Source organism: Pelecanus crispus, chromosome 14 (genome assembly GCF_030463565.1).
Source record: "Pelecanus crispus isolate bPelCri1 chromosome 14, bPelCri1.pri, whole genome shotgun sequence".
NCBI classification, from domain to species: domain Eukaryota; kingdom Metazoa; phylum Chordata; class Aves; order Pelecaniformes; family Pelecanidae; genus Pelecanus; species Pelecanus crispus.
Genome location: NC_134656.1, coordinates 17,938,241 through 17,941,862, shown reverse-complemented (window position 1 = coordinate 17,941,862; position 3,622 = coordinate 17,938,241).

Here is a 3,622-nt window from a genome sequence, read left to right as displayed (position 1 = left end):
CAGTGAGTTTGCAGCACTGCTTCACGGAGTCTAGCAAAACCCAGAAACCTGCTAGAAACATGTAAAGTGAAAAAAAAAAAAAAAAAACCACAAAACCCCTACACAGGAATAATCCCTTTTCATCCTGACTTTTAACATGTGCCTTGCTTTTTGTCCCGATGGATTCATTTTGGGTTTCTGCACCGAGCCGCAAGCCTAGAGCTAACCCAGGGCTTCCGTGCATGCGGCGGCAGGAGGGGCCGGGAGGGCGTTCAGGCTGCCTTTATTGTATGCAAACAAGTGCGAAGCTGAACAAGCACTTTTTCCTCCTTTCCCCTTTTTCACGTGCTTTGTTTGGTTACTAGGGCCTTTGTGCTTCTCAGAACAACGCCCTGCCTAGCGTAGTATTTTCTTTTTCTTCCTACTAGTGAGGGTGAAACTGGTAACCCTCCATCCTGTTGCTATGCCATGTGTCTGTCTGCTGGTGTAATATCAGCAGTTTTTGCACTGGTCCAAGAAGGATGTCCTGTCGCTTCAGGGTATTCCTCCCTTGCTGTTTTTAGGCCGCAAATGGATTGAGATCCCTCTTGAATTTTTTAATTTCTTTCTTTCGTTAAGAGCACTCCAGATGTATTGGGCCTGTGGATAGTATGCAAGCCCTTCAACGCCGTCCCCTCCCCAAAAATCTCTTTAGCTATGATCTGGGTATTGAGCTATACAGGTCTGGAATGGGCAGGTGATGAATTATTCCTCAAAAGGAATAATTTTGGTGCTGCTTGCACCAGTGACATTTGGGTGTCACTTGTGTGGCAGAAGGGAAAAATGGAGAAGGTGGGAGGCTATTCTGTAGGGTTGTGTTCCTTAATGGATCTGGCCTGTTCTTGTCTCCCAAGGTTCTTCCCAAGAAGAGGAGCGTTTCCTCTAAATGGGTGGGACGAGCTCTCAGCCAGGCAGGCAGTTTCATTTCTGACGGTGAGGGCACAGTGCTGACAGAAACCTCGGGAAGACCCAGAGGGGAGGGAGAGAGATGCTCAGCCAAGTGAGAAACAGGCAGGAAAGCATTAAGTGCGCTTTCCTAACAAGAGCTGAGAAGTGATAAAGCAGAATATTTGCTTACAAAAGCAAATTACTGTAGCATGACAGTAGAACGCGTAAGCTCTACTCCATACAGAGACCTCAAGAAAAACCTAGAAAAGGCTTTTTGTTATCAAGATGACTTTTTTTTCTTTTTTTTCCTTTTCTACATGCCTGAACCGTGGTGGGGAAGTTGTGACAAGAACACAGCAATTCCCAGAAATGTGTTGTGGTGGGTTGGCCTTGGCTGGCTGCCTGGTGCCCACCCAGCCGCGTTCTCACTCCCCCTCCTCAGCAGGACGGGAGGAAAAAATATGATGAAAATGTTCACGGGTTGAGATAAGGACAGAGAGATCACTCACCAATTACCATCATGGGCAAAAGACTGTATTGGGGGAAGATTAATTTATTGTCAATTAAAAATAGAGGGGGATAATGAGACGCAAAAACAAAACTAAAAAATACCTCCCCTCCGCCCTGCCCCTTCTTCCTAGGCTCAACTTCACGCTTGACTTTTCCAGCCCCGCTCCCCACAAGCGGCACAGGGGGACGGGCAATGGGGGCTGGGGTCCGTCCGTAACGCTTCGTCTCTGCTGCTCCTTCCTCCTCACGCTCTGCCTCTGCTCCAGCGCGGGGTCCTCCCCATGGGCTGCGGTTCCTGCCAGGAGCCTGCTTCCTTGAGGGCATCTCCGCCGGCTCCGCTGTTCACCTCCTTGGGCTGCAGAGATGGGCTGCGGGGCAATCTCTGCTCCGGCGCCTGCAGCACCTTCTCCCCCTCCTTCATCACTGACCTTGGTGCCTGCTGGGCTTCGCACGCGTTCTCACTCCTCCCTCTTCTCCCTCTCCCAGCTGCAGCCGTCCCGCAGCGCGTTCGTCTCGGAGCCGGCTGGAGCTGGCTCTTCCCGATGCGGGGGCAGCTTCTGGTGTCTCCTCACCGAGGCCACCCCTGCGGCCCCCCTGCTACCAAAGCCTCGGCACGTAAGCCCAACACGTGTGTGCATGCTGCTGAGGGATAACGTGAAACCTTCCCCCCGGGGAGCCCGTGCAGCGTCGCAGGAAGCGCAGCTTGTGCCGGGCATCGCAGAGCTGCTGAAGCGCAGAGGGAGCTCGGGTGTACGGGAGTTTGGGACATCCCTCTTGGTGCCGGTGCCGGCAGCGGAGCGGCAAGCTGCCTGCACAGAGGAGGTGCGCGGCACAACCGCGGTCTGGGGGGCCGCTGGGAGCAGCGAGCGGCTGAGGGCTGTCCCCCCAAAAGCGGTGCTGGTGCAAATACCCAGCCCATCAGGGGCACCAAGGTGCGAGCTTGGCGTGTGGCGGGCGCGTCTCTGAGAGCGCTCTCAGGGGTGGAGCGAGGCAGCGGGGATTTCGCCAGCCGCGCTCTGCGGGCTCCGCGTTTGGCAGCCAAAGTCTCAGGCCTTTGTGGCACGCAGAGGCCTTTCGCAGCAGCGCTGGTTTCGTGGATGCTGGGACGTTATTTGTGGATGGGATATCTGGAAACCGGCACGCGCATCCGTCCGCGACGGCCACGGTGTCTGGTCGTCACGGCTGTGAGCGACAGAGTCTGGCAGCTGCGGTGCATCTGGTTTCATCACCTGTGATGTCTTGGGAACGAGATCTTGAAAAAGTTGGCTTTGGGTGTCTTCAGCAGCACTGTTTGAGGGCAATAGCGTTGCGGCATCGTGTCTTTTGGGAGCACCTCCGTGGAGGCTGACGCTTGTGGCTGAGCTGGGATTGGGGATGATGAACGGGCCTTGCTGGTGTAGGTTTCCAGGTATTTGCATCCGGATCCCTCGCAGCAACCTGCCGTTGTGGGGAGCACGGCTCACCTGGCTCCGGCACATCTGCGCTGGCACGATCCGCGCCTTCGTGCGAGACATGGCTCGCTGCGGAAAGCCGCCTCCCGCATGGATGCGAGAGACGGGCTCCGCAGCAGCCGGTCACCGCCAGCTACTTCACGTTTATGGGCGCCGGCAACCTGCGGGTGCGCCGGGGTGCCTGGAGCGGGTACGGGGAAGGGTCGGGGCAGCCGCGATCGCCCGTGGCGGTGCCGGGGAGGCCCGGCGTGCTGCCCCCGGGGCTCGCCTGCCGAACTGCCCCTGAGCCAGCGCCGCCGCCTCCGCCCGCAGCCCAGCGCCAAGGGCGACCGCCCGCGCCGGGGGCCCGGGGGGGCGGAGAGGGCCCGGGGGGGGGCAGAGAGGGGCCCGGGGGGGCGGCGAGGGGCCGGGGGCGGCGAGAGGCCTGGGGACGGCGAGGGGTCCGGGGGGGCGAGGGGCCCGGGGGGGCGGCGGCTGCTGCTCCGGGGGCGGCGAGGGCCCGGGGGCGGCGGTGAGGGGCCCGGGGGGCGGTGAGGGGCCCGGGGGTGGCGGCGGTTGCTCCGCGGGCGTGCGGGGCCCGGGGGGGGTGGCGAGGGGCCCCGGGGGGTGGCGAGGGCCCGGGGGCGGCCGCCCCCCCCGCGCGCTTGCGGCGGGCAGCGCCGGGCGCCCACGTCAGCGCGGCGCCGGTCCCCGGCCGAGGCCAGCGGGCGCTGCGCCTGCGCGGCGGCGGGGCGCGGGGCGCGGAGCGGAGCCCG